The 17,686-nt window shown below is 46.5% G+C and overlaps 1 protein-coding gene across 3 annotated transcripts in view; it reads right to left on the reverse strand.

Moving 5' to 3' along the window:
- The window catches only part of LOC140219302 (uncharacterized), a 42,970-nt gene extending 38,876 nt beyond the window's left edge, over window positions 1-4,094 (reverse strand). For 2 of the 3 annotated variants that reach the window (XR_011895479.1, XM_072289082.1), the window contains exon 1: window positions 3,770-3,897. The gene's annotated coding sequence lies outside the window, so the exon portion shown is untranslated. Of the gene's footprint in view, window positions 1-3,769; window positions 3,898-4,005 lie in introns of those variants that run through there. The other variant, XM_072289083.1, reaches the window with a different exon arrangement.
- Window positions 4,095-17,686: the final 13,592 nt, after the last annotated feature.

Below are 17,686 nucleotides of genomic sequence, written 5' to 3' on the forward strand. Positions count from 1 at the left end.
CTGAGTCACACGAGGTGGTATGATCCATACTGGGATGCTTTATATATTGAGGGTTGGACATTTGTGGAGCCCTAGCCCTCACTTTCTTGAACAGTGGCTACAGCCTTACATGTTTAATGGATTAGAAAACGTAATCGTGCTATTTAGGCTGCTGCTATATAATATATATATATATATATATATGTATATATATATATATATATACACAATTAATTCTTGTAATTCCTGTATTTTCCACAAGAGCTAAAGCGCGAGAACTGAAAGACTTACAACAAGAATGTAACAAAAGATCACCTACTCCAAATTGTTGTTTGTGGATATTTCTAGACACAGTAATATAGTTTCGGTCTAATTCAGTCAAATCTGCTTGCGATCAAACACTCCCACAATTATAATAACATCTGTTCAAAAACTGCTCCATTTTGTTTCCTGTTCACCACAGTCAAGCGCGATTTCACTATTGTTTGTTTATTCAAAGAACCTTAATGTTACTTGCATAATGGTACTACCACAGACTAGCTACTACCACGCCCTTATTTTAACACGAAAGTCGTGTTTTGGAAATAATATGCACTGGCAATCAATTTCACTGCAATAGCAGTAAGGAGCTTGACACTGAGTTTCCTTTGTTTCCCGTCCTGTTTGTTCATCCAGTCGGTTACGCGAATGACGACGGTTGCCTTCATTGGTGAAATACCATGCTTTATTTTCGTTGTCAGCCTCCTTGGTGATCCGCAGCTACGCCACAGCGTGAATAAAATAAAGCTGCTCACTCAACAGGGATTTGATGCCATGCGAGCGAAGTAGTTCGTAATTGGAAATCGAGTGTGTTATGCATTGAGCTATCGCAGACAGCATAGGAGAGGAGACAAAGGAGAGGAAAGACAGGGAGGTTAGCCAGTGTAAGTACCGGCTGGCTACCCTGTGCTGGGGAAAGGGGTAAAGGGAATAAAAGGAGAAAAAAGAAGAAGAGGAAAAAAGATGGAAAGAAGAAAATTCACACAGTAACGCGAAACTACGCGCTACAACGTTCAAAGGCGGTCGCACAATTCGCATGTCCTTAAAAACTTCAACAAAGCCCTTAAGGCCTTGACTGCCGAAGCCCGTCTGGAACAATGTCCTAGAGCTTTTTCCTCTGTAAAGGGGCGATTGTCCAGTTTTGCGAGAGCGGTCACGAGCACTTTTCTTCGCACTGCGTAACGGGGACATTCACAAAGGAGGTGTTCAATCGTCCCCTCGCAGCCGCAGGTGTCACAAGTAGGGCTGTCGGCCATTCCAATGCGGAATGAATAGGAGTTCCTGAATGCCACGCCGAGCCACAGGCGGCACAGAAGTGTTGCTTCCGCTCGTGGCAACCCTGGTTGCAGACGTGGATCCAATTTGTGGATACGTGCGTTCGTGAATTCACTGGTGTTCCACAGATTCTGTGTAAGCTCGCGGGCGAGGGAGCGAAGACTTGTGGCTGCATCTGTTCTTGACAGCTGTATGGGTATAATCTGGGCACCATCATGAGCCGACCGGGCAGCGTCATCCGCACTGTCATTTCCTGAAATTCCGCAGTGACCCGGTATCACTGGTAGATGATGTTGTGTCCCTTGTTGATTGCGTGATGGTGGAGTAGTCGGATGTCTCCGACTAGTCGCTCATTTGGTCCATGGTTGAAAGGGGACATCAGACACTGAAGAGCTGCCTTTGAGTCACATAAGATGGACCATGAATGTGATGCTTTGTGAACAATAAACTCCAGAGCAGCACGGATAGCTGCGAGTTCTGCAGCCGTCGATGATGTAATGTGAGATGTCTTGAACTTGAGGGTGACGCACTATGCGGGAAGCACCACTGCTCCAGCTGAACTATTAGAGGACACAGAACCGTCCGTGTAAACGTGGATGCGTCCTCTGTGCTTTTTATGTAGCACTGAAAACTGTCTTTGGCCTGCAAAGAAACCTCAAGAGTACACGTTTCACCAACGAATCAAAAGCTTTTGTGCGGAAATGCTGGCTGATGGCACTAAGGTGAAAATAGACGTTGTCATGGGTCACGCTGGCTGCTTAATTAACGAGCACGCTCATGATTTGGCTTACAAATAGGAGGATGTACATTCCGCTTCGAGCAACTATGGTGCCATCCCAGAAATTGAGCATCACATAGCAAAAGTGAAGGCTGCTGCGTTAGGAGCCGGCCAAAGTAGATGTGACCACAAGTACTTCTGAGCCCGGCTTCTTTCGCGAAACAGCTACATATGCAGGCACCGATATTAAAGCCCAATACCAGCTCTGCAACCATAAAGGCCGAAGATGTGCTCGCAATATGTGAAACCAACAAATTGAAATGAGCGCGCCCGTCCAATACACAGGCGACAGACGATCAACAAACTTCCTTAAAATGTTCCATGGTAGCTGCAGCACATGAACTGCTGAGATCAGCCCAACCGTTAAGCCTTATCTCTAGGACTCTACCTGCCTCTAGGGCAAAGGTACCTAACACATACATCTCTAAACCATCTCGCCAAGTAAATGGTCAGATACAGGCACGACGGGCATGCCAGTAAGACGCTTCTCTACTTCCTCGTGCTATGCTGACTTCGACTGTCACTGGTGATGTAAATGGTGCTCAGGTGAGCCCTTTACTTCGGCGTGTTCTGTTCCTTTCGTGTTAGTTTAGTGACTCCTGGTGGCTTCTGGGCGTTCCATGTATGTCTCGCTTTCCGTCATGCATCCCTTGGGGAACAATATTTTTCTTTTCAATATTTCAATGACGACTGATGAAGATATCCTTGTCCACGTGTTCTACAAGCAGCCTTGTTTCTTTGAATGTGTCTAATTAAATTGTTCGTTTAGCTAATTATCTCGGTGATGCCCAGCTCGCGGATCATGCACTGAGCAGGGCCCATTTCCAACGCAATGTAAACTGCCGTAACCCTCCTAGAAGGCTTCGCATAGAGTGAGGGCGCTGCCATGATAACTTTGGAGAGATCGCGTAGAGTTACGGCAAGGTCTTCCGAATTTTTCTTCCTCCTCAATGAATCGCAAAAAATCGGTACGGGTCGGTATGGTGGATTGCGAAGAAATTAGACAATCAGAGGAGCCATAGACTGTAGTCAACTTGAAGGATACATGCATTCGTGGAAAATGCGTTAGTGTGTAATGGGCATCAACAACGGGGTGCATAAACAGGCGACAGCGAGACTAAAGACACAAGATTCTGCGGAGCACATTGACTAACCGTGGGATATTCTACCTCGCTTAAAACCAACAATAACTGCGAGTTCTTCGAGGTCTCCGTTATTTTGATGTATTAGACGAAATAGCATTGCACAGCATGAAACATTAATCATAGAGCACGAAAAAGAGGACAGACGCGCGCACTTGTTGGATGTAACGTAGTTATGCACGGCACATGGCATCCAAAAGCGCGGAGGACACAACTGTTACTTCATTGAAGACATTCGACACTTTGTGGCAGTACACGTGTCCGAAGCAGCTGTCAGAAAAAAAGCAATTTACTCTTTTTGGCAGTGAGGACCAGATATTAACGTAACTGTATGACAAGATACCTACGATTATACGGTAGTTCCATCAAATGAACGTGTGCTAGTCACATGGACGCATAGAAAATGGCTAGTAACAATTTCCACCTAGCTTTGCTGCACAAATGTAATGTGCATTTCCACAAATATTTGCATGGTTGCTTTAGAAATGTTCTTTTTATGATGGTTCATATCCATTCATGAAATATATTCAGTAGGAAAAACTGTGATGACACTTACTGAGTATGCAAGGTAGCAGTAACACAGAAAGTCTTCACTGTGGTGTCGAACGATTTAGCGATGCGCAGAATGAATTCTACTGCAGTAGCTGCTATATTTAAGAAACTGCAAGAGGCTACACGTTTCTCATTGGCATGTAGCTAATCCTACATGCAAGCATTGTGGCACAAACGAAGCAATCAAGATACAAAAAGTTGATAGAACGAAACTGTAAAAAACAGTCTGAATTGCATTACCTTGGAAATACACGGCGCCTATTGTCATCTCTGAATGCTCCTGAGCCCACCACCCCACTTTTCAAGCGCACAGAAATGCAAAACGTGTCTGGCTCGTACGACCTCGCGCAATTGTTTGAATTTTCAGCCAAGAAGCGGTTTTCAAATACGTTCCGGTTCTTTAATAAAAATAGCATCATTGCAGCGCAAGAGCGGGCAGCGAGCTGGAACGAGAAATGAACACACATTACATCTTTATGCTCGCCGTCCAACGTAAGTCTGTATTCAATATGATAAGTAGCTGATCACTAGAGCACAAAGAGGTGCCCTAAAATTTTTATTATTGTAAATTATTATTCGCCCCTTTTATCCCATATTTATGCCTCTTCTAAAAAAAATCTATCCAACCACTTTTTCTGCTGTGCCTAAGTAACAACAGCCTAACGTCCTTTGATACCTGCACCAAAATCACCTGCACTGCATTTCTGCGCCTGATTCGATGTCGTGCTTCCCGACAAAATAATTTCTTTTTTTTACCATTACACACAGTCCCACAACATTCAACCTATCCATCTTAATATCCGCATTTTGCACCCTCGGACTTGTACCTCAAGGAAAGGAAGGAACATTGACTTTTCTATACTTTCTTAATAATACCTTGTTCTAACAAGGTACAGTTAAAAAATTGAAGCGATACGCAAGTAGCTGTCAAAAGGTGGCTTGACTCACGTTAGCTGAGCATGGTAGAAAAGATCGGACACGGGCATGTCAGTTCATTCGGATCATAGAGAAGAGAACAAAAGTGCCGATGAATTATTTAGGAAATAAAGATTTCAGACACTTAATCTCAGGCTTACTTGAGTAAGCATAATATATTTTATTCGTATACGTGAACAACAAATGGAAGATTTGTAGTACTAAAGTTTCTTACAAATTTTATTTGTTGCCAAATACCGTTCTGGCAGGGCAATCTAAAAACAGGCTTGAATCGCAAATACGTTATCTAATAATTACATAACAAAAGAAAAATGAAACATCCACCCAAACGTAGCTAAGTGCTGCAAAGGAAACCCTTATGGATTCTTCGAAAGGAAAAGCCTCGCAGTTGAAGAAAAGTTTGTCCTAGTCCGGGCTTGAACACAGGACCAGTGCATTTCCAGGGCAGCTACTATACTATACGAGCCAACCCAGCGCCTAGCCGATGGCAGAGCAAAGTCGAATTTAACAGCAACTCGAAGTAAAGGCAAGAGTTTGACATAATAGGTCTGCGTAAACCCACAAAGTACAGATAAGTACTTTCCTCTAGCAGCTTCTGGATTTCCACAAAGCTATTAGGTCTAACAATTAGATCTGGGCAACATTTTCTTAGACCAATACGAAAGATGAGCATAAAACATTGAATCGACTATTGAATAGTAAAAGGAAGATTAATTTATTGAGATCCTGAACATTTATTTCAGTATAACCAAGAAGAACGCTAGTATGACCAGTTTAATAAAGTGAGCTAGATATCAGCGATAATCGACCAGTTTACAAAGCATCATCGGCAGTCGTTGAAAGTACACGGTAGGAATAGTCCCACAAGATTGACATCACCTGCGAACAAGCTTTCCGCGAATAATAGGCTGCTCATAGACTAGAAATAAATGGGTGAAGCAAAACGATAAGACGCTGGGGAAAAGGAGAGAAAAGAATCGCCGCCCAAGCACTCCGTACGGATGGTTAACCGGCGAAGCTCAATCGTGCGACCTAGGTGTTCATCACTGGATAAATCCCGACGTTTCAATAAACGATGGCCTTGTAGGCTGCCGGATCCTCGACACGCAGTTGCTGCTTGGGCTCGGCTGCCCGAGCCTGTTCTTGTGGCCGGGCTGCAGCACCGGCACGGCGTAGACGAGCTCGTTCCCAGTTCTGCTCGCGGCGTTGCTGATCGAGAGCTCGCTACTCCTGAGGAGTACGTGTGAAGTTTTATGATGATTTCGTAGTCGGAGAGAAGCTGCTGTGAAAGCGCTCGACTACGCCGGAAAGCAACGTCGTCATCACTGGCGCAGCTGATCCGCCACCACCTAGATTGCACAAGACCTTTTCACTCTGATTCATGCCGCCATTTTACCAGGCCCGACTGCCATAGAAGCTAATGGTGATGCCCCCGAGTAGGCCATAGTGATTGTGACGTCACCGCTTTCAGCACGCCAGCCTTGTCAAAGGAAATTTCGGGCCATGTAGCGTGACGTCACTGATCGGAGTAAGCAGGCTTTGTGCTATGTAGGTGGTGATGGCTAATCGCGTGCCTCTCTTTTTCTATTGGCTTTTCGCACATGCGTATACGGTTGGACCGGAGGGTTTTTCGGCGTACAGCCTACCGAGGGACGGATGGACGAATCCGCTGGCCACATACAGCTTCGCTGTACAAAAATATGTTAAAGAATGGTCCACGTAAATAGACGTAAAGCCAACTGTTGCGAAAAAAGCATGCACGATTGTAGCGTAACAGATAACACAACTACATCACTACACCTTTAAAAATATGAGTGAGATACTAGAAGAAAAAGTTGCGTTTTTATGTAGGATTCCACTGTAAAAATAAAATCTTGCATTACCCATAGCTTTGAAAATTTTGCTGTTGTTTCGCTTCTGATGATTCCGGATGCCGTGTTTGGCAGGTGCAAAATATTACGATGCATTTGATAATCGGTTGTTGGAAAATATTTGGTAAGTTTCGGGTATCCGAAAATGCCGAATACTTTTGTCGAATACGATTACTTCGTTTTCAAACTTGGATTAGTGTTTCACACTAGGTATATTCGACGAGCCTTAGGAAACATCATAAACTATTCATACTGTTAAGGCAGGCTGCTTGGTGAGTAATCAATCAATAACCCGAAGATAAACAGACGGTCCAAAAAATTTGCACGAGAATAGAAATCGACCATCGAATACTTAGGAATGATGAACGTCGATTTTCTCAAATACTCTGTACATGAACTGGGGGCTGAACGGCTAAATATTTGCGCTGTAGAAGTCTCCGTAAATGTAAGAGCCATAAAAACAGACAGAATGGTTAAGACTCTGTCTACTATGCTTCCGCTCTTCAAACTCCCGTCTTGCCAACGCGAAGCAGGTGAGTGTGAGCCGCGATACAGAGATATTGAATAATGGGTAATTTTGACTACTCGAGTGAGGCACTGCTACTCTATACAGCGAATTTTGTGCGCACAAATAGGCTTAACCGCATGAAGAAACCTACATAGGCGCCTACCACTAGTGAAATTTCGTGGGTTCGGTAAAAAGTATCCATAGAAGTGATAGGGAGCGCAGACTAGGCTAGATTACCGTGCTGTTCAAGGGCTATTGCACTCTGTGAAGGTTGGCGAGCAGCAAAATTGTTCAAAACCACAACTACAACTGCTCAGGGTCGTATGCAATGCTTTATAGCTTTAGAATAACGGTAATAGTGATTTGTTAGGGTGATGATAGAAATGGGAGTCATTATAACTTTCAGAGCCCGCTGCCACCCATGGCGGCGCTGCAAGAACATTGAAATCAGTTGCTAGGATGCCTATCCTATATACGAAAGGATAAGGACGTCACACGCAACATCAAAAACTGGCGTCGTCGCGGGAGCTTGCGCAACGGTAGTCTTTAGCGAGAAGCGTGTGCGGGGAGCGCTGCGTCCTTCGTATTGCTATAACGAGCACCATATCATCACATAGGTGGTTCGTATGCTTGGTTGGAGCTTATTATTTATTCTAGCATATGATCTTCTGTATTTTGTATGACTGATTCCAAAGAATGTAAGCGCCGTTCAATTCACTTTGCTGAGAGCTTGTAGCGTCTGTCTAGCGGTGCAATAAGCCATTACATCTTTTATTTCCCAAGGGCTATAAGCCGTTGATGATGGTAGTAAAGCTTATGGAAAACATGAATCGATCGCCCAATACCGCGGCGACATCTTTCGAAGACGTGCAGCGGTCCGTTCAGGCCACAGGACCGGAAGATATCACGCGCACCGTTCGCCGTGAGCTTGAGGCCGTGGCCCCGGCTCCAGTTCGTTCCGACTGGCGGGAAAGCGTGCCCGCTATCTCCCTTATACAAGCGGTCATTCGGGAGGAAATAGCAAATTTGGGCATACCATCTCTCTGCTCGGTCCGCCATACAAAACACCTAGCTATAGATTTCTCCGGCCGCTCGTTCCAAGACGCAAAGCTTTCCGCCACTCAGTCGCAACCCAGCTGACTGGCGCAAAGCGGATGATAAACCCATCTGTTTTAATTGTTTCCGTATTGGACACATTTCCGCAACCACTGGTCGTTGCCTCCTCGGTGGTCGTCTCCGAGTCACCACCGCCAAGTACCAGACAATCGTGCTTTCTCACCCTATACGCCGGCTAGGAACATAAGCACCGACAGTGCTCCACCAAGATCCAGCCGCGTCCCGTCTCCGCAAGGTCATAGGTCCCGTTTGTCTCTCATTCACCGCTCTTCGTCCCCTTCAGCAACCGGTCGCTTCGCTTCGGGAAACTAGGCGGTGCAGCTCCCGGAGGTGAAGCTGGAACTCCAACCCGGCCCACAAATCCCCTGTCGACACTGCCTACATGTGGAAACCTACTGGACATTCAAGTTGATGGCGTTCCTGTTAGATCTCTCGTTGATACACGAGCGCAGCTTTCAGTTATGAGCGCTGCTCTCCGCCGAAGGCTCAAAAAAGATTCTGACACCCGTCGTACCGTGCACTGTGCGAGTCGCCGATGGGAGTAATTCCCCTGTACTTGGAATGTGCACGGCACGTGTGACCATTGGGGGTCATTATACCGTTGTTCTATTTGTCATACTTGAACACTGTCCGCACGACCTAATTATCGGCCTCGACTTCCTTTCTAAACACCCTGACCAAATTGACTGATCCGCAGGTGTTGTACAGTTGGATCTGCCGCTTCCTGCCGACGCAACAACTTGTGTTTCACACCGCTTATGTTCTGCTGAGTTTGCAAGGCTGTCTCCACAAGCGGCTACAAATGTCCTCACGCCCTGTCCTCCCGTACCTGATGGCGTGTACGTCGTGTCGTCTCTTACTGACGTGGTTTTTTCGCGATATATTGCCCTGCCGAGCACCTTTCCGGATCCGCGAAAACTGCGCTCGCATGCCCATCTTCAATTTTGGATTTTCGTCGCAGGTGCTGCCACACGGTATCGCCATAGCGCATATCACTCCTTTGGAAGAATTTGAGGTTTCTTCTCTGACCTCTGAATCCTTCTTCAGTACCAACGGACCTTTGTCACCCACTCCTCCGTGCCCGACGCCCGCGGACGATGTTTCTAAGATGGTCGCCCTTGACCTTCCTTCCGAGCAAACAGCAGCTCTTCGTCACCTCCTGTCATCTTATCGGGACAACTTTGATTTGGACGACCGTCCACTTGGCCAGACATCTGTTGTCACGCATCGCATCAACACCGGTGACGCCAGCCCCATTCATAGGCGGCCATATCGTGTCTCCGCAACAGAAAGGGCCATCATACAGAAAGAGGTAGACAGGATGAGGGACAAAGGCATCATTGAACCTTCCAGTAGCCCATGGGCATCACCGGTTGTCTTGGTAAAAAAAAAACAAACAAAAAAGGATGTTTATCCCCTGCCTCGCATTGATGACGCTCTTGACTGCCTTCACGGATCCCAATACTTTACATCAATTGACCTCCGCTCCGGCTATTGGCAGATTAGCGTCGATGAGATGGACCGTGAGAAAACCGCCTTGTTCACACCCGACGGTCTGTACCAATTTAAAGTCATGCCCTTTGGTTTATGCAATGCGCCAGCTACATTCCAGCGAATGATGGACTCTCTCTTGCGTGGCTTGAAGTGGTCTACACGCCTCTCTTGCCTCGACGATGTGATTGTGTTTTCGCCGAGCGTTCAGACCCACCTGTGGCGCCTCACAACCATACTCTACGTGTTTCGCAGGGCTGGTCTTCAGCTAAACTCCTCCAAGTGCCATGTCGGTGGCGTGAAATTAACATGCTCGGCCATCTTGTAAATGCCGCCGGAATCCAACCTGATCCATAGAAAGTGATCCACAGTGGTCTTGGCTTATGCATCCAACTGCTGTGACCTCGGCTACTTTCTTAAGGACCATGGCCATGTCTGAGAAACCTTGTCTCCACAGGTTGCATAATAAAGATAATTTTGTGTGCTAAGTCTTTTTCTTAAAATAACCTATTTAACTTGTATTCGTAGCTTTGTGACACAATATAGCCGTGTGACTGGCCCCCGCTGGCACTTTACGTGTATTTGCGGCCTTCTTTCATGGAAAAACTTTGATCTAGCGCACAATGAGCAGCAGAAAGCTTTATCAGTAAGCTTTCATGTTGCTCTAGAACTTTCTCATTGACAATTTTTAGTTTTCATTTTTATTTTCAATTATTTGAGAAGTTTGTTAAATAATTAGAAGTAAATATGGAATTAGGCAGAATGCGAAAAGATCGCAGTATCTTCAAGCGACGTCAAACAACATTCCCTTTGTTCTGCTTAGTTACGCGTCATTTACATTTTTCTCAATCTAGGTGCATGATAGTTGGGACAACCTGTAGATTAAAATACAATATTGCAATTTTAATAATCTTGTCGTGCGTGTTATTGGAGGCTATAGCTGCTTTAAAATGATTGTTTCGGTAAAGTGCAAGCAGTTATGAAGTTAAACTGTTTTGCAGCAAGGGCATGCAATGTAGAAAATTAAGCAAAAGATGAAGTTGTGTTCCCTATTCAGATGTTTACCTAAGAAGTTGCACAAGAAGAAAACAGGACACAGCACCTAATAAGGACTGCAACATTTAAAATCTGAGCTGAACAAGAAGCAAGGCTTTTGAAAATGCAGCGTAAAGCCACCAGCTATGCGGAGTACACCCTTGATATGTACTCCAAGTGAAGTAGTTGTAACCGCAATGCTTGGGCACAGTATGAGCGTACCCATCAATAACTTTCAGCAGAATATTAACACCACTAAATGAATTGGGCTTTGATAATTGTTTATCTGAAATTCTCAGCAACTTTTGCTTGCGCTTAATGTGTTGAACTCAATCTGTATTCTCAAAAGCCGGCTCTCACAAAGCAAGCTCGCAGCCACAATTACTCTAAAGGCAGCATCAGCTTAAGCATCAAGATATGGTTGACCTGCAGATAAAGTGGATAATGCATGGCAAACATCATGAACACTCTTGCATGTTAACGAGTGGAGTCGATCACGCAGCCATGAAATTATGTGATGCAGACACATAATATATTGAGGCTGGTGTCGTGAAGTGCTTTATGCTTCCAATGTTTCTGCACTAGTTGTGAACGCTGTCTACACTACACAAATAAGCGATAAGAATAAAAAAAGTACTTCAGCATGCTAAGAATAAGGTGCCATTTGCATGAAACCAGCAGTCTTTTTGGTTCGTTGCTTGTCTCGTGCAAATCTATGATGCCAATGTACATGCTTTGCCCAATATAAGCCACTTTATTGTGTGTTTTGAACCCTCGCCCTTTGTTTTCTGCTTTGGAAACAGTTTACCATGTGTTCAGTTGGCGTCCAGAAAGCGGACACAAAACACTGCGCACCACTGATTTCAAATATGTTTTGCTGGATGCCGTTCGCCGCGATGGGTGGATGTGAAGCCACTGGAAATGCGGTGTATTGCAGCTACTTCTCCTGCAAGCTGGGCGTATGGAGCACTAACTATTGCGTGTGATCAGATAATATTGCTGGCGCAAAAATTTTTCTTCTCAGTTTTCCACATTGTAGGAGATCTTGTCGCTACATATCTGGTGAGTGAGTGAAGTAAACTTATTTCGGTCCAGAGAAGACGTAGGGGAGACCCCGCGCCACCAGGCTAGTCCCACGTAGGGACCGCCAAGCCAAGCTTGACGGCCCGATCGCGGGAACTCTGGACGGCCAGGGTTTGGTCGTTGAGCTTGGGGCTGCCCAAGAGCGCAGCCCACCTATCCTCGCTGGAGGATGAGCCGGTGGCTTCACATCCCACAACACATGATCCAATGTTGCGGTCCACAGGCAGGGCAGTCCGCACTGGGATACCTATCAGGGTATATGACATGAAGAACTGCGAGGTTAGGGTACGCACGGGCTTGTAAAAGTCGAAGGGTAACCACCCGCACCCTGCGTAAGCCGGGGTGCGGGAGAGGGAATGCCCGTCTTGACAGATACTAGTGTGTGGTGATTTCATTAAACGTGAACAAGGGTTCCCCGTGGGGCAGGGGCACTGCTGCAGGCGGCCTCGTGCGCGTCCTCGTTAGGGTTAGAGGGAGAACCCTCAATCGACCCCAAGTGAACGGGAAACAAAATGAGAGAATGCGGAGAGATACTTTGGCGCTTTGGAGAATGCGGAGGGCCCGGGGGGAGACCATACTGGTTTAGTAGGCCTTAATGACTGCCTTGAAATCCCTATATGTTGCCTCTCTACGACCTTCCAGCACAGCCAGCGCGATGGCAACCTGTTCGGCTACCACGGGCCTGCCCGTGGTAGCCGAACAGGTTGCAACAGGCGCAAACAGAACAGACGCAAACAACGTCTGCCGACGTTGTTTGTGGGGTGCATATTGCGGAGAAGGGGCGCGATGTGCAGTTGAAACCTGATGTCGCTGGGAATCCACAAGGCGTCGGGGCACTGATCGACAGGATTGAGGCCCATCTTGTCGAGCATCTTGCGGCCCATCGGGGTGCCGGATAGCCTGAGCAGCTCTGAGTGATCTTGTGTCTCGATAATTTCTTCGAGCGCGTTGTGGACTCTGAGCTTCAAGAGGTTTTCGTTGTGGGTGCTTGCAGGTAAGCCGAGGGCAAGCTGAAAGACCTTTCTGATGAGTGGATTGAGCTTGTTCCTCTCTGCAACATGCCAATTATGCATGGCCGCCGAGTATGAAAGGTGGCAGAGACCAAAGGCATGTATAATGCGGACGATATATTCTTCCTTGATTCCACGGTGCCTGTTGGCGATCCTCCGAATGAGGCCGAGAGCCCTCTCCGTCTTGGCGGTGATCTTTGTGAGTGTGGTTCCATTGACACCGTTAGACTCGACATAAATCCCCTATATTCGGAGTGAGTCCACACTGGGCACCAGAGACGCGTCACCAGTGAAAAGCCGTATTTCGCTTTCGGACGCCGGTTTACAATCACGATGACCGCGGCCTCTGGGTCTTTTCTTGTAGAGAAGTAGCTCAGATTTCGATGGAGAACATCTGAGCCCAGTGGGGGGGAGGAAGCGCTCGGTCGCATCGATGGTGCTCTGCATGGGGGCTTCAACTTGGCCGTCGCTCCCGCCGACGCATCAGATGGTGACGTCATCTGCGTAGATGGTATGATTGATTCCTTGAATCTTCGCGAGCTCCTTAGAAAGCCCGATCATTGCAGTTTTTCAATAATACCCTTCCGAACATGCTCATAAATAATCCAAGAAGCTTCTGGAACGTAGTAAGGCGTAGTGCATCGAAAATCATATCACTTAGCACGTCTTCCGGTGAGCCTATACCTCGGCAGCACTGCGCTACCATTTTAAATAATGTATTTATAAGAGCTTTCACTCCTTCAGTACATGATAACGACCTCCCAAGGCTACCATGCTGCAATTTTTTTTCCTATGAATCCCGTAATTTTTAACTCTACTGGCATAAAAAAATAATAGACACTCTTAAACTTACGTCTTCTTGTGGAATAGATGAAATCACGACGAAATTTCTAAGAAATACCAGTGAGTATTCCTCTATCATCTTAGAGAGCATTTTTTCACAATCGTACCTGTCTTCATCCTTGCCTCATGACTGGAAAACAGCAAAGATTATTCCTTTCCACAAATCTGGCGAAACTCAAGATCCTTTTAACTACAGGCCCATATCGATTACCTCAGTACCATGCAAAATTATGGAGCACATCATATTTTCTAACCTCGTCAACTTTCTTGAAGAAAATAATTTTTTCTGTAAGAGTCAACATGGCTTTCGCAAATTTCTTTCTTGTGAGACTCAGCTGGTAACTTTCACTAATGACTTGCATGTATATCTTGATAGCGGTTTTTTGACTGATTGCATATTTTTGGATTTTTCTAAAGCTTTTGACAAAGTGAAACATGTACTGCTACTACACAAACTAAGCGCACTCAACATTGACCCGGGAGTACATCGCTGGATCCAATCGTTCCTTTCTTCTCGTTCCCAATTTGTTGTAACTAATGACTCCACATCTCACGCGGCTCAAGTTGAATCCGGTGTTCCACAAGGGTCTGTTCTAGGTCCTCTTTTATTTTTAATATATATAACCAATTTACCTGATAACATTTCCTCACAAATTTGTTTATTCGCTGACGACTGAGCTATATATCGATAAGTGACTAGTGCATCTGATATAGCTACCCTTCAATCCGATTTAAATAGCATATCTAACTGGCGCCTCACTTTGTGCATGGAACTCAACATTAATTATTGCAAATCTATGCGGATTTCTCGTTCTAACACAATTCACCCTACCTACGCCCTTAATGACTGCCCCCTTCAATCCGTTACGTGCTACCGTTATCTTGGCATTCATATAACTAACGATCTTTCTTGGAAGCAGCATGTACAGTGTGTAATATCCAAAGCTAACCGCTCCTTAGGATATTTGAAGAGAAATTTTTCGCTTGCGCCAGTTTCATTAAAACGGCTGTTGTACACGACATACGTCCGCCCCCAATGTGAATATGCCTCATCCGTTTTGGATCCTCATCAGATCACATTAATTAACGAAATTGAATCGGTGCAATATGGCTCGCACTACTATCGCACTGCTAGTGTTACATTAATGAAGAGTACCCTTCAAATTCCATCATTATCTCTTCGCAGAAATGAATCGCGCATTTCCCTTTTTCATAAAATCTACTACCACAACGCATCTCTTCGCCCCCTCTGGATCCAACCTGCGCCTTATTATTCGGCTCGTCGTGACCACTTACCTAAAGTTAACGTGCCCCGTCATAACACCGTCACGTGCTCACAATAATTCCTTCCTAGGACTTCAGTCGACTGGAATAACCTACCTACATCATTAGTAAGCATCAGTGACCCCACTCGTTTTAAGAATGCACTAATCAACATAAAATAATGTATGGCAGCAAATGGCATAATTATGTACTTATTCGTGAACATTGTCTGCTTGCTAAAGTGTATTCTTTCTGTATTTTCATGTTATATAAGTCTCTGGTATTAGTTATGAATGCATTACTACTTTTTTCATATTGCTTTCGTTCCTTGGAAATTCCTTGAACTAATCCTGCATTTTTTACTCTTCGAATGTATTCTCGCCCTCCCCTCTGCAATGTACAATTGTGTACCTTGAGGGTATCACAAATAAATAAATAAATTGCGATGGTAAATAGTGTTGGCGAGATGATTGAGCCCTGAGGCATGCCGCGTGAACCAAGGGTGATCTCTTGCGAGAGGTATCCTTCGATCTTGAGCTTGGCAATTCTCTGGCTAAAGAAGGATCGGACGAAGTCGTAGGCCCTCTTCCCAAGCCCGAGGCCGGCAATAGACTGGAGAATGAATTCGTGTCAGATATTGTCGAATGCATTCTGCAGGTCTGATTCAAGAATGGCTCTGGTATTTCCCGTGCCCCGGTCGATGACCTGATGCTTTATCAGCTTCATCGCATCCTGTGTAGAAAGGCCGGCTCTGAAACCAATCATATTGTGGGTGTACATGTCATTCGCCTCGATGTGCACCTTGAGCCGGTTGAGCAGGGCATGCTCTGCAACCTTACCGACACGGGATGTCAGGAAAATTGGTCTTAGATTCTCAATTCCTGGTGCTTTACCGGGTTTGGAGATGAGTACCGTGCAGGCCACCTTCCACTGTATCGGGACTTGTCCACTGCGCCAGACTTTATTAATCCTTCCAGTGAGGAAGTCGATCGACTCATCATCGAGATTCCTCAGCGTCCTGTTAGTGACGCCATCTGGGCCAGGGGCAGATTTGACGTTGAGTGAGAAAAGGACATCTCGGATCTCGGCCGCGGTAAAGTCCTGGTCCAACTCCGGCACCGCAAACCCCGCGTAATCCGGGAACTGGGGAGGGGTAGAGCTATCCGCGAATGGCAGGTACTTTTCTATGAGCCTGTGTACAATCAACTCGTCCGGGGTAGAGTCCGTAGCGAGGTGGATGGCTCGTGCGAGGGATCGTCTCTGGCTGGATCTGGTGCTGCCCTCACCGAGAAGGTGTTTGAGAGGACCCCAGCTATTTCCTGATCTGAGGTGACCCTCGACGGATTCGCAGAGCTCATCTCATTGTTGCTTACACACGTTCTTCCAGTGCTGTTCGATCTCCCTGTTAACCTCCGAAACCTTCTTGCGGAGCCTCCTGTTATGATTCTGCCCCTTCCATCTCGTGAGGAGGGCTTGCTTGGCTTCAGCAGGTGCGCCAACCTGCTATTCATCTTGTCAACGTCGAGCTCAGTGACGACCTCCTTGTTTGCCACCGCGGTGTCATCCCTGATCCCTTTCCACCAACCTTCAAAATATGTCTCGGTCGTCGGTGTGCGCTCGGCTCTGATGTTGCGGAAAACGTCCCAGTCGATCAACTTGAATTTCCTCGTCTTATAGTGGGCAATCGCGAGGGAGACTTCGATGAAGTAGTGGTCACTACCGAGGTCTAGAGCCGTGCTGACCCACTTGACCTTCCCTACGTTGTTGACAAAAGAGAGTTCTGGGGTAGTGTCCCGGCATGTGGATTTGCCTCTCCTAGTGAGGAAATCCTTATCAGTGATAAGGGTCAAGTGCAGTTCCATCGCAGGCTGCCACAGCTCGCGTCCCTTGGGCGTGTCATGGGTGCACCCCAACACCCTATGTGGGGCGTTGAAATCTCCGACGACGACAAGTAGGGTGCCCACTGGCCAGGCTGACGGCCCTCTTGTGGAGAGAGTTCGCACTCGCCCGGCGGTAGCTGCGGCTGCAGTATACGTTGATGATAAAGAGGCTGTTTCTTCTGAGGCCCTTTCTGGGTGGATTCATGGGGATTTCAGTCATGACGTGCTCAACGCCATCACCAACTGCGCCGAGGTCGCGAGAGAGGCAACTGTACCTTTTGTTGACAAGGGTAGCGACTCCCCCTCCCCTATGTGAGGATACTACCAGATAGCCCACGAGTTTGACAGGGGTACTAGTTGAAACTTCATGAATAGCGATGATTTGGGGCTTAGCTGTGATTGTTCTTAAAAATTGCTGCAGGAGCGGCTCATTGTTGGGAAACCCTCCGCAGTTCCATTGCCAGGTACTAAAGTTGTCGTCCGCACTATCCATGGCTAGACTGAGAGGAGGCTTGAACGGCCCTGAGAATCGTGCCCTCTGTCGGTGGTACTAGTATATGACGTCATGCTGCGAACTACGAAGGAGCAGGGCTGGGTTCTCTCCGGGCATCAACCTCCTCTAATTTGCTTACCCGCTCACAGTGCACCTAAGCCCATTTTTGTGTGCCCTATAGCTTCCTGGACCTTTGCTAAGCTAGCCTGCATGCTGGCGAAGGCATTATTGAGTTCTGAGAGCAATTTTATAGTCACGTCTTCCTGTCTGTTCTCTACCGCAAGACGCTTGTGCGCGCGAGTGGCGTGGGATGTCTCGTACGTATGGCGACCATGGCGACCGGGGCCAAAGCGGTTTGCGGCGAGGAGGGTGAAAGCGCGAGCTTCCTAATC

The sequence above is a fragment of the Dermacentor andersoni genome, chromosome 7 (genome assembly GCF_023375885.2).
Source record: "Dermacentor andersoni chromosome 7, qqDerAnde1_hic_scaffold, whole genome shotgun sequence".
In the NCBI taxonomy this organism is placed as follows: Eukaryota; Metazoa; Arthropoda; class Arachnida; order Ixodida; family Ixodidae; genus Dermacentor; species Dermacentor andersoni.